This window comes from Palaemon carinicauda, chromosome 15 (genome assembly GCF_036898095.1).
Source record: "Palaemon carinicauda isolate YSFRI2023 chromosome 15, ASM3689809v2, whole genome shotgun sequence".
Taxonomy (NCBI): Eukaryota; Metazoa; Arthropoda; class Malacostraca; order Decapoda; family Palaemonidae; genus Palaemon; species Palaemon carinicauda.
The window spans coordinates 82,858,221-82,873,220 of record NC_090739.1 but is presented as its reverse complement, the minus strand read 5'-3'; positions in this window follow the sequence as shown (position 1 = coordinate 82,873,220).

Below are 15,000 nucleotides of genomic sequence, written 5' to 3'. Positions count from 1 at the left end.
GGAGCTTGTTGTTGTTTGTTGATTGTTAATATTTCTGTTTTATTAATGTTCATCTTCAGTCCAGCTTCTGTTAAACAATCGTTCAAGGCTCTCAATGCTCTTTCTAGTTCCTCCCGATCATATGTCCAGAAAGCAATATCATCAGCAAAAATCATAATGTCTCCCGAGATATTTATTCTTTCCCTAAAACTTCTTATAATTACATCTATATATGCAATGAACAAGAGTGGGGAAAGAACGCTTCCCTGCTTAACACCTGTTGTTACTCTAAACCAATTTTCATTCTTGTATCCAGTCCTCACATTATTCATACATGGTTCGTACGTGCTCTTTATTGCAGCTCCCAATCTACCGTCAAGTCCATAAACCTCTCCCAAGCACCTCCACAATTTGTTCCTAGGTACCGAGTCAAATGCCTTTTCCAAATCAATAAATGCTATATACAGTGGCCTATTGTATTCCCATGATTTTTCAATAACAAGCCTCAAGGCGAATATGAGATCTGATGTACTTCTGTCCTTTCTGTATCCATTCTGTTCTTCGCCTAGCTGAGGTTCAATGATGTGTCGCGCCCTTTTTTCTAAAATCCTCTCATAAAGTTTTGCTGCATGACATATGAGCGTTATACCTCTATAATTCTCGCATTTGCCTGAATCACCTTTACCTTTATAAAAGGGTACAGAAATAGGTTTTCCCCAGTCTTCAGTAACCATGCTCTCTAACCAGAATGACAAGGTTAGGTCATATAATATCTGCTTTGCTAGGTCCCCTCCCTCTTTGAATAACTCAATTGGTATATTATCATACCCTGGGCTTTTCCCATTCTTCATCTCTTTCAAAGCATTTTCAAACTCATGATAAGTAATCACATCCTCCCTATTTTCTCTGTCAAATTGAAAGATATATTCTTCTTCATTTTCTTCTGTAGTTACATTTAGTAACCTATTGAAATAAGTAGTCCATTTTTCATTAAGTTCTGTAGCCGTGCCAATAATGTTTCCATTTTCATCCTTTATATTATATTGTTTTCTATTATCTTTCCTGTATGATTTTGCAACTGTAAAGATCATCTTCTTATTTTTCTTGAGATCATCCCTCAATTCGCCTCCTAGTTTATTCCATGCATTTATCCGTGATCTTCTCTTAACCTCTTCTGATTGATTCCTAGAAGATACATATTCTTCTCTAGTCTGTTGGTTCCTTTCTTTCATCCACTTCCTGTGCATTTTGTTCTTCATCTTTATTGCACCTTTTACTTCGTCATTTCACCAAATTGTACGCCTTTTCCTAGTACCTCCAACAAACCTACATATCTCCGAGAGAAAATTTGGTCAGTGCAACTTCTATCTTTTCTAAGTTCGGCTTGTTCATCTCTCTGATTTTCATCAATCTTTCACTCTGTGTTTATAATAAGCATACTATATATTTTCATGACAACTGCCTTAAGTGTGATACCCCTGTGGTTATTGCAATCAGTCAGGTCTACTTTTTATAGCCCTTTTTCACCAACACTCCTAATTATCATTCATCAGGTTTTGCTTCTTGTTGCCATATTCTATAAAATAATTTCCTAATTATTCTGTGGGTCACTTCATTTCCAGCCAGTATCATCTCAGCAGTTATTCCATCAAACCAAAGGGCTTTCCATTTCCTGAGTTTTTTAATGATAGCTTTGACTTCACACAAACAGAATTTATTCATGGGCACATCACAGTCTTCCTCAGCTTCGGGTATATAGATTAGAAAATTTACTTCACATCTGCTATTCATAACCTCACTAAAGTTTTCCATCTAACGTTGCCTTTTTCAGTTGTTATAACAGGTCCATTCCTCTTGTTAATGAGTATATGCTTCTTCTTCTTTGCCATAGTAGAGGTTTTGTTAATAATTATACAGTATATGCAATTCTTACTCCATTTCCTCTTCGTGAATTCATTGCTTTGTCATCCTCATCAGCTTTCCAGTCATTCTTGGCTTTCCTTTTGACGTCATTATCAAGACTGGAATATTTAGCATGGTCTACCTTCTAATTTTCATTACTTCCTCGAAAACTTTCAACAATAATTTTTTTTCTTTGTCTTCTTTTTATAGTATCCCAAGTATCATTTGATATATATGGTTTTCTACTCTTAATTAGATGTACCAAGTGGTTGATATATGCTCTTAATATTACACCATCCTTTATCAATTGTCTGCTCCTGTTTTCTTAAAGTCTCTAAGACTGCAAATCAATATTTACATTCAATTGAAAATGTTTCTCTCTGCTCATTTATAAGAAGCTTAGTTGTATCAAAAGTAGGTATTTTATCTATATCTCTGTTTGGCACGGTCACTATTCATTCTTTTGTAGAAATAAGGAGTTGGTGAGTATTATGTACTGTAATACCATATGCCGTTTTGTTAAGGACGGGACTATGACATTAATAGCGCTTAATAAGTTAACTTAGGGCATCTCCAAACTGCATAGGATTTTAGCCTCTGACCTTTGGTTTTGTGACGCAGGGCAAATTATCCTGAAATTAATGTTTTTCAAATTATATCTTCTCACTTGATAATTGATATTAAGACCTGGAATCACTAAAACCAAAACAAAAAATTTGAATAAATGGAAAAAAGGGCAACATTTGTTTGTTCTATAATGCCTTTTTAAGTTATAAGCAAAATTTCAATGCTATATCTTTAAAACTGAGGGAGAAGATAGAATTTGAAGGTCAATAAGTATAGTTTCCAGGTACGGGCATTCAAAGATTTCCTTGGCATGTTTATAAGGAAAATATTATTAAATTCTCATTATTATGAATTTTATGTTCTTTTTTGTATATTAATAAAAGAAAAAAGTTATCTATCATAATTTAATCATAAAGGAAGATCCTTTTGCTCAATATCTTGCTTCTTTTGCTCCTGTTAGGCAAGGCGGCTGCTCCTCTATCCACATTAATCTCTCTCTGCACTACTGATATCACCCTCTTATGAATTGTAAATAGAGCCAATTATCTTCTTCTGTATGTTAGTGAGGTTTTGAAATGGTAATTTAATCTTCGAAATGATAAAATTCTTACCGAAAACGAGAAAAAACAAATATAAAATTGAGTAAATGTCAGAGGGAGTTCAAGGTTTTTTCAAGTATTTTTACAAAGACCATATCAATACATCCTGATTATTATGAATTTTATGTCCCTTTTTGGATTTTGATAAACGGAAACAAAGTTGCTTATCATAATTTACTCATAAACAAAGATTCTTTTGCTCTATATCTTGCTTCTTTTAGCTCGTGTCAGGCAAGGCCGTCGCTTCTCCATCCACACCACTGTCTCTTTCTCTTTCTCTACACTACCAATATTACTCTCTTCTGAACTCTTAATAGAGCAAATTTTCCTCTTCCTATTGTTAGCAAAATGTTGCAATTGCCTTTTCCTCCTTGAAATGATAAGATTCTAGCCAAAAACGAAAAAACAAACGTAAAAATTTGTGAATGTCTGATATCAAACTCAGACATGTACTCTCTATGAGATTTGTGGTAGGACTGAAAAGAAAAGGGTGTAATTTACCTTGTAATACATCGTCTTGTGACTCGTGGATGCTATCCGATGCCATTGCTCACAATTTCTTTTACATTAAAATATAATAATTACCAAAATATATGATATCAGAAGAAATACTGCATTTTCTTGTAGGGAACAATGTTTTTCGTTTATTGAGTTACTTTTATAAATTACCCTGTAACTATCAAAGTAGGAGGAATTACAGATATAGTAGCGAATGTTATGAAATATTTAATCATTTATCAATTGTCTCAAAGATATAATGTGATTCTTCTTACTTTTTTTTTATTGCAGTAGGATCCAATCTTTTAAGAGTGATGCTCATTTATCATTTTGTTTTTTTGTACAAGAGTTTGTTTACTTCGAAATGCTCACTCGAGAGTTACTAGCCATTGAGAGCTGAAAAGTAATGTAGACCTTAAAACATTAAAGGTATTTTAATAATACATGGCTGTAATTTGATCCAAATAAGACGAGTTGGCGAGATGCTGGGATTGTCAAGTACAACACCAACGAACTAATATTATTCCAGGTATGTTTGAGGGCAGTAACCATTCAACTACATTGATAAAAATACCAAACTGGTGACAGTCAAGAGGTAACACACGCAGAGAAGCAGCAGCAGAGGAACCAACTAGAAAATTGCAACCCCATGCAACAGGAATGCAGCCATTCAGTCTAGATTCCAGTTCGATGTCAAAAAAGAAGTAAACATCATACATTAATATTTTCTTTACTAGGACCAAGTAAGGTAGGATTAACATTTTTACCAGAAGGCAGAGGCACAAGATATATATCTACTGAAAGTTAGAGTTAGTTTACATGAAGTATCATTAAGTGTAGACAATGGCGTAGCCAAGGGGGGGCAAGGGAGATGGGATAATTGCCCCCTACTGGGGAAAATCTTGCCCCCCCCCCTGAGAGGGGTCTTCTTGGCCCCCTCCCAGAATTTGAAGTTTTTATGTCGTTTGTTTTAATATCTCTACTGAAATGATTGTACATCTATATTATGTGATCAAAGCCTGTAAGTTATACAGAGCTCTCAACACTGATATCTACGAGTTATTTAATACACACAAGATGGAGTCAGACATCATACAATAATTTACTCCTATTTGTTACTTATTGAATAAAAACAGTAAATTTGGATATGGTCATAGGGAAAATTACATGTAAAACAGTGCTGCAGAAAATTGTACAATTGAAACTTAAATCCTATTGCAAATTATGTGGATATGTAACTGCTAGTGACGCTTGGAAGACAAAGTTAAGAGCGAAGGAATACGAATGTGTTAGGTAGCAAATCTTATACTCCCAACTCCACTATTCAATTTCATAATTTATTTAAATAAATAGTCTTGAACAGTCCAGCTATTCTAAAGGTTCTAGATGATATCACTCATGAGCCCAATCCTGACAGATCACTGGATGCCAGCTCACTCAAAGAGATAGTTGATTTTCAATTTATATTGATGCTATGTGTTTTTTATGATATTCTTGGTGCAGCTAAACGTACTTCTGATATGTTGCAATCCCCAAATGCAGATCTGGCGAAAGCTATGTACATCATTGATACTCTAAAGGACAGAATTGCAATGCTCGGATCGAGGGAAGAGGACTTCTGAGTCTATTTGGCAGCGTGCAGCTGATCTTGCAAATGACTGTAGCATAACTGTGCCAGATGTAGGCCACAATGACCTAATAATTAGTAGAAGAAGCAGACGTCAAACAAGAGCCCATGATAGACTGCATGGCAGCATACTTTTGGAGCCTCTTGTGCAGCATCGTGGTGGCAACACTAAGGAAGAGTTTAGAACAGATATATTTTATGTCATATTGGACACAGTGGCCAGTGAACTTAGTGACAGATTTACCAGTGGCATCATGCGAGGCATCCAAGCCTTGAGTCCTGCTAATGAAGGTTTCTTGAATTTGGAAAAAATCAAACCTCTGGCAAAGATTTATTCTGCAAACTTGAATGACCTTGTCTATGAGCTGCCGCAAGCCAAACGTCTTTTGGAGCGAAAATCAGAGACAGGGGGGAAGTCACTTCTAGATATTCTTGGGATCATAGAACCATAAAAAGCTGCATTCTTTGAACTTTATAGGCTCTGTAAAATACCTGTAACAGTGCTAGTCACCAGTGCAGCAGCTGAACGAAGTTTCTCCACTCTCAAGGTTATTAAAACTTACTTGATGAACACTATGATAGATAATCGGCTAGGCAATCTTGTTGTCCTACACATTGAAAGGAAAAGATCAAATGAGTTAGACTTGGATGACTTCGTTGACAATTTTGTGAACCACCATGATAATAGAAATATTGTTCTTATCTAATTGACATGGCATCAAGTTTTATGAACCTACAGTAAAAAGATATAAATTGCGGGAATAGGTAAGTTTTTTTGTTATGTTCACTATGTAACTGCACTTACGAAATGTATGAATATGTCACTATATGTTAAGTATGCATCGTTGTACTTCTTCACTTAGTAAAATTATCACTGAATCTGACTTGTATTTCTGTGTTAAATAGTGACAAAAACTGTGCTATTGCATTGTATTTCTACTGCTTTGTAAGATGTGTAGACCTACTGGAACATAGTAATAAATGAGTTGTGCTTTTGCAACTAAATTCAGTACTGTATAGTTATTACTGGACTATCATCATGCTGAGTGCATTCAAACGTGTTCTTAAAACTAAAACTCAAGGTACCACAGAGAAGAATTGAAGTTCAAACTGCATAGTTTTATATCCAGGGAGGGTGCCCCCTACACAAGATGAGGGGGGTTGACCATATGATTACCCCCCCCCCCCCCCTTGAAAATCCTGAAACTGTAATGAGGCTGAACTTGAGTCTTCCAACTGGTACATCTGATTTTCAAGGTCAAAATGACTATTCTGGATGCTCAGAATGCATCTCAGACAGTCTCAGAACTGCTAGCTTACAGACCCCATGCCGCAGGGATTAGGCCCTTTGGGCCTCGCATAGGGCTGCTCCCTTCAAATATGACCTTGCCCATGCTTACCCCCCCCCCCCCCCTCTCAGACACCCCTGGCTACGCCACTGTGTAAAACTAATAAAGTTAGTTATACATACACAAAAAGTGCAATAAACTGCATAGGAGCTAGGTTAGAAATAGCTTTGTTTAGGAAGTCACAAGTTAATTTTGTAGATTTTAATTGCCTAACCTAGTCAGGTAAGAATTCAAAATGCCTCTGGACATAGAGAATCCGGCAAGATTAACCATGGTTTCTGAACCCAATTCTATTGCAACACGATGACAACAGTGGTATAAGGAGTCTAAAATATATTTAGAAGCATTAGGTAGTATGAAAGATGAACAAAGGAAGGCATTATTACTTCACACAGCTGGTAAAGAGGGTCAGGAAGCGTTTAGTACACTCCAACCGACCGATAACACAAGTGAAGCATTGAAATTTGCAGCTGAAAAAGAAATCAAAAGGTTAGAAAGTGACGGTTCTTGAGAAAAGGTTGCATACTCAGATTAGGCTACACCATTAGTTCCTATTGTGAAGGAAAATGGCTAGGTTAGCCTATATGGAGATTACAAAGGAACGTTGAATCCACAGTTCCAGGTAGCTCAACATCCTTTACCATATCCGAAAGATGAGTTTGCAACTATGTCAGGATGTACTGTATTTTCTAAGTTAGATCTTAGACAAGCATTTCAACAGCTTCCCATGGATGAAAATTCACAAGAACTATGTTCAGTAAATACATCCATAGATTTGTAAAGGTCAAAGAGATTGCCTTATGGGTAGCAAGTAGTCCAGCTATATGGCAACAAATTATGGATAAGATGTTTAATGAATGCAAGGAAATTTCTATTTAATAGATGATATTATAGTCTCTGGTAAAGATAAAAAAAGAACATAGAGAAAGAAGTTGAAGGAACCTATTAATAGAGTATATAATAGCAAATGAATTTTAGAAGTTGATTCAGCGGAATACTTAGGTTTTAATATTAATGACAAATATATTCACATGACTAAGGAGAAAATTAAAGCAGTACAATCAACAAAGGTACCAGAAAATGTTAAGGAATTACAATCACTGTTAGGTTCAATAAGATTTTATGGGAATTTCATTCAGAATTTATCTACAATAGCACATCCATTGTATAACTTGCTGAATAAGGGAGGGCGAGTGGAATTGCACAAGTGATTGTCAGGAATCTTTTGAAGAAATCAAGCAGGAAATAATAGCACCTACATTTCGAATGCATTACTAAATGAATTTATCAGGTAAATTGGTTTGTGATGTAACGAACATAGGTTTGTGTACAGTATTATCTCCTGTAATGCCATATGGAACAGTAAAGCCAATTGCATTCTCTTCTTGAGTATTGAACCAGGCAGAAAGAAATCAATCTTAAATAGAAGAAGAAGGTTTAGCATTAGTATATATTGTTAAAAAATTTCATATGTATCTTTATGGAAGGAAAAAGTTGACACTTGTTACAGATTATAAACCTCTATTAGCAATATTGGGTCCTTTGCAATTTTAACTATATTGATAGCTGCATGACTACAACATTGGGCAATTATGTTAGCCGCATATATTATTATGTAGAATATCGTTCTTCATCTCAGAGATTGGTAATTTAGATGCTTTATATAGGCTTCCAGTAGACAAATCACCAGAAGATTATGATGACAGTATATTGCTAGTTTCAGTATGTGGCGTACCCACTACAGCAAAGGATATTGCACAAAATACCAAGAAAGACCCAATACTTAGTAATGTTTTAAAGAGTTTAATGGCAGGTAGGGACTTATGCGGAAATGAAGCAAATTGTAAAGCACATAAAGATATTTGGAATGAATTGAGAATAGCAAAAGGCTGTATAATGAAACGGTCATGAGTAATTATTCCTAGTCACTAAGGAATAAGGTTTTGTCAGAAATACATGCTGATCACCAAGGCATTGTCAAATCAAAGTCTATTGCAAGGATTTATGTCTGGTGGCCAAATGTAGATAGAGATATTGAGTTATTCATAGGGAATTGTATGAAATTTGATCCTCATCAGAACAATCCTTGATTTACTATAAGGCACCCATGGAAGTTACCCAGGTATCCATGGTAAAGAGTGCACATATATTATGCGGGTCTTTTTTTTTTTTTTTTTCTTTTTTTTTTAATAGTATTAGATGCTTACAGTAAATGGTCAGAAGTAGTTCCAATGAAGACAAATGACATCTTAAACAACTGAAAAGAATTAATGCAACTTTTTCCACACTGTATCCCGGAAAGAATTGTTTAAAGAGTTTTGTAATGTAAATGATATTAAGCATACATTTTCAGCAACGTATCATCATTCAACGGATGGAGAAGCTAAACGATTTTTTTAAACATTTGAGCATAACATGAAGCGTAGAAAAGTAAATAGAAATAACATTTCTTCGTGTGTCATAGTTTTTATTATCCTGTAGAACAACACGGCAGAGCACAACAGGAGTGACACTAGCAAATATGTTGATTGGGAGAAAGATTAGGTGTAAGTTAGATTTGTTGTCTCGAAGTCTGTAAAGTGATTTACACAAAAAATGGTATAAACAATTAGAAAGTCTCCCAAAAGTGAGACATTTCCCCCCTTATTCTAATGTCATGGTAAGGTCATACATTACTCCAGAAAAGTGGGTAACAGGGGAAATTATAGGCGAGATAGGAAATTTGCATTATGATGTTCAAGTTGATGGAAATATTGTAAAACGTCGTGTTGATAACTTGCAGAAGTTGAATAGAAATCCTGTGGATCAGAGAATGTTAGAGATGGAAAATTTTTAGAAGCATTAAAATCAAATTAATCAAATATTAACCAAGATGCTCAAACTTCATATGTAGATTCAGCATCTATTCATGCATCAGTACACGATGAAGTTAGAGTACTTCCCAATAGAATGAATAGAGTTGAGTACAATATCAAGTTAAAGGGGAGGAGACTGTAATGTATTTGTATTGTAATGTCATATGCGCTACGTGTAATAAGAGTGATGTTGCACAGTATTGCATTGATAGAACATGGTTAAGCTTGAGTTATAGATGTAGTACCGTATGTTATGAAGGATTTAATCCACTATTAGTTATCTCAAGGGTAGGATGTGATTTTTCTTACATTTGTATTGCAGTAGGATCTAGTCTTTTAAAAGTGATGCTCATTTGTTATTTCGTATTCTTTTACAAGTGTTTGTTTACTTCGATATGCTCACTCGAGAGTCACAAGCTATTGAGCGCTGAGCAGTAATGTAGACCTTGAAACATTGAAGGTGTTTTGATAATACATTGCTCTAGTTTTATCCAACCAAGACGAGTCGGCGAAGATCCTAGGATTATCATGTACAACATTAATAACTTATATTATTTCAAGTATGCTTGAGGGAAGTAACCATTAAACCCCATTGATAGCAAATACCAAAGTGATTCTTATCAATATCTGAACCTCTATAGCTTCTTACATTTCTCAGAGTCCCTATTTTCTCTTTATTAATGGCTATGGGATCTATATAATTTTTGTAATTACCACATAATGAAGTCCATGTGTATTTGTGGATGTCCATCAGTTGGTAAAAAGTACCTCCATTGATCAGATTGTTTGCTGAACTGCAACTTTTGAAATTTGCCCATTTTCATGTTTAATTGGAAGGATATATCTGAGCTCTTTGTTCTAGAATGGACTAGTAATGGCTGAATATATATATATATATATATATATATATATATATATATATATATATATATATATATATATATATATATATATATATTGTGATGGCTGGCTTTGACCACCACACAAAACACTACACTTATCAAATAGTATTCACCACCATAACGTACTAAGTCCACTAAAGGTGGAATAGTATCCAAACATTAATACGAGTGCAAAGTCAACTCAAGGGGACAAAGAAAATACCACAAAAATCTCCTTAATTTTAATACATAATATTTAGACAGAAATAACACCTGAACCACAATAATACATTAATAAATGATACACACTCAATCTTAACTCCCTGTAAAAGAAAACAATTATACAATTACGGAAAGGTCAGCAACACATGCATACTAAATGGAGAGAGGGTCCAGAAAGGAGAAGGCCAACGAAAAGTGAGAACAACCTAACAAATACAAACTAAATATCCCTATCTAGTGGACGATGGCCGGTTTGATTGAAAGGCTTTCACAAGCTCCAGTAATGACGTCAGCTGACAAGTCGTGATCGCGATACTTAAATAGGCATAAATATTATTACCTTGGGACAGAGAGGTCCCCTTGGCTTTTACTGAACCAAGGGCAGTAACAAAATGTTAAGATGAACTGGATCCTTGCTGCAGAGAATGGATATCCAAAAAGCTAAATAGCTTCACACTGTAGCTCTGCAATGGCGAGGAGTAAATATAATCCAGTAGCAAAAGTCGTGCCCTTCAATGTTGGGGGCTCAGAAACACACTGAGGAACCATCCTCAAAAAAAGCCCCTCCAAAACTCCGTTCACGCAGGAGCGCAGCCACGTAACCAACACCACTTGAAAATATAAAACAGCCGTTAGTCCATTATAACCACTAACATAACCACCAGTGAAAAGACAAACAATTAAAGCAAGACAATAATTCTACAGTATATTTAACCTTATACATCTATAAAAACTTAAATAATTTAGACATATTAAAGCAATAATGTTACAATATATATATGAATATATATATATATATATATATATATATATATATATATATATATATATATATATATATATATATATATATATATATATATATATACAGTAGACCCCCGGGTTACGGCATCCCCAGCTTACGTTTTTTTCACGTTACGGTGTAGAATACGATGTTTTTTCGTCCACTCGTTACGACACTTTCCCCACCTTACGGCATCGAATTCCAAAATTTAAACTTGGCAGTTTTTACGCATACGACTGTGCGAGTCACTAGCCTACCACCACGCTCATACGTCACTGCATACGTCACTATTATTACAAGACATCGTAGCAATACCCTGGAAGAGATGGAATGCCTTTTGTTGATAGGGATAAAGGACAAAGAGGTTGTTGGCAACGATCATTTGTGATAAAGACCAGCGTGATAACAGAAAGAAAGAAAAAAGTGAAGCAAAGAAAACTAAGATAGCATTAACAAGCTCTTTTAAAAAAGTCCTCTCTCTATTTCTGTTTCTCTCTAAACATAGCATTAACATGTTCTTTAAATAAAATCTCTCTCTCTCTCTCTCTCTCTCTTGTTCTTATTCGCTGTTAGAGTGTTAGGAACGTCTATTATTTTTTCTGAGAGAGAGAGAGAGAGAGAGAGAGAGAGAGAGAGAGAGAGAGAGAGAGAGAGAGAGAGATTAAACAGAAATGTGTTTAGAGTACATATGATTTTTAACAGCTCAACGAGTTGAAAGACAATTAATTGTAACCAAGAAAGTTATATCAGCGAATCTGAATTCCTTTATTAACTGAAACAAGTATTGATACAAACATACTCCTGCGTACGCACAAACACACACACACAGGTGTAGGGATTGCTATGCAGTAGGAGACAGACGGTCGAGGAGGAGGTAGAGATTGGTGACTGCGATAACGTACCGTAACTCAGTGATGAAAATTAAAAATCAAAAGAAAAAATTAGTAAAAAACATGAAATATAAAAATAAAAAAAAATAAATAAGCTAAGTTAGATTAAAGTTTCCGTAGTGTAAGTTACGGTACATTATCGCAGTCACCATCTCTACCTCCTCGCCGATCGTGTCTCCTCCTGCCTAAGAATTCCTACACCTGTGTGTTTATGTGTGTGTGTGTGTTTGTGCATACGCACACGAGTGTATTTGTATATACTGTATATTTTTTTTAGTTAATAAAGGAATTCAGATTCGCTGATATTGCTTTTTTAGTTACATTTAATTGTCTTTCAACTCGTTGACGCTGTTAAAAATCACATGTACACAACACATTTTTGTTTAATCTCTCTCTCTCTCTCTCTCTCTCTCTCTCTCTCTCTCTCTCTCTCTCTCTCTCTCTCTCTCACAGAAAAAAATAATAAACGTCTCAAACACTAACAGTGAAGAAGAACAAGAGACTCTCAGAAAAAATTAATAGACGTCTCTAACACTAACAGTGAAAAAAAACAAGAGAGAGAGAGAGAGAGAGAGAGAGAGAGAGAGAGAGAGAGAGAGAGATTTAGTTAAAGAACATGTTAATGCTTTGTTTAAACAGGTCGTCTTATGGAGTGTGTTAATGACAAGTGTATGAGTCATTTTAGAAATATGTTGAGAAATCGTCAGAAACTGGAAACCTGTTTCTGAAGATAGATATTTCTCCACAAGAGAAGTGTCAGAAAGCAAAGATGATATAAGCGATTCTATTTAAAATGCTAAAACAAAAGAGTCATTTTCTAAATTCTAAAAAAAAAAAAAATCATTAAAAAAATTTCAAGACAAAATTAATAAAAAAACAAAATTTAATTTTAAGTGTTAACAGTAATAGTAAGAATAAAATTATTATTAAGCGTACATAACATAATTAGCATTGATACATTTTTATGTCTACCGTCTCCTCCCCCCTCTGCCTCCACCCACTACCAGCTCAAGTCACGTCACTCCAAAGGTAAATAAACTTTAATTTTTCTTTTACAGTACAGTATATCATTTTTATTTATACCTGTAATGTTTTTTTAATTATATACATATACTATACAGTATATGTATATTATATATAAGTATACTGTAGTACAGTGCTTACTATACTATTTTGTTACGTACTAATTTTCAATGTTTTTACCTGGGGTTTTGCACGTATTAGCTATTCTATTGCCCGCCATAAGACAATTTCGCCATACGATACCAACTCCTGAACTGATTAATGTCGTATGGCGGGGGTCTACTGTATATATATATATATATATATATATATATATATATATATATATATATATATATATATATATATATATATATATATATATATATACATATACATATACATATATATATATATATATATATATATATATATATATATATATATATATATATATATATATATATATACAAATTTCATAGTATCGATGGGGAAAGAGTAGTTCAAGATGTCCTTTTTTATTCACAATGTTTCGTGATTCTTAAAACATTGTCCAGGGCTACAAATAAAACATATACAAAGGAATTAAGAAACAGTTAGAATTTTTTAACAAATTCATTCAAAACTATAAAAATCAGTTCAAAGTTAAATGAAAATTAAAAGAAAAAAAATATATATACATCAATCAAAGTAGTGGAACCAACCTCGCAGAAGCGTAGTGAGAAACTGTATGCCAACAAGAGTTAGAAAACAAACCAAAGAAAACTATTACAAATATAATTGAATTGAAGAAGCTTGGGTATTTAACGACGGAACTAGTCGTTTGATCAATATGGATTCAAGAACAAGTAAGTCATGTTAATTTGACACTTGACCAATGATGGTAAAATTTTTGTTTTCAATATTTTGTTTGCACATTTTAGCATGAATCCGAATATTAGAATGTTTACGGTTGGATATTCTGCAACCAGTTCGGTAGCTAACATCTCTATTAGGATTTAGTGAAATATTGAAAAAAGGCAAATCAGACTATGGGTAGATTAAGTAGTATTTGGAAATAAATTGCCCGAAATTACAATTTAGGGAGATCGTGTTACTCTATGAACATGAGTCATGGTATGACAATGGAACAATCTTCAATAAATTTATTATATTTCAGAACAAAGCCATCATAAGGATAATGGGAGTTAAATTACTGGACAATATTAGAAATAAAACCGTAGCAGAGATTACTCGAGTACCATATGCGGATAAGAACATGATAAGGGGTTCACCAAACGTTCATTTGGGTTCCATAAGGCAGTAAAAGAGTTGGAAGACCCATACCAACATGGCTGAGGACTGTGAAGCATGAAGTAGGATATATATATATATATATATATATATATATATATATATATATATATATATATATATATATATATATATTTAAATATATATATATATGCATATAATATATATATATATATATATATATACATATATATATATATATATATATATATATATATATATATATATATATATATATATATATATATATATGATGGTCCTGTTTATTGGAAAAGAAAACATAATATTTCATATATCATGGTTGGCAAGCTACACAACCTATCGAGCTCGAAACTCACCAGTTTGTTTTAACATTAATCTGTTATATTTGCAAATATTAATACCCGAGCTCTGGGATAATTATATAATTCCTAGGTGGCAATATATGAAAACACTGAATATCCAAAGGTCTCTAGAGTAAACTCAAAACAAAACTGGGTAATTATTATTAAAAATTATTGCATTAAAAAAACCTCTTACTTTGATTCTTTAACAGAAATACGAATGAGTACT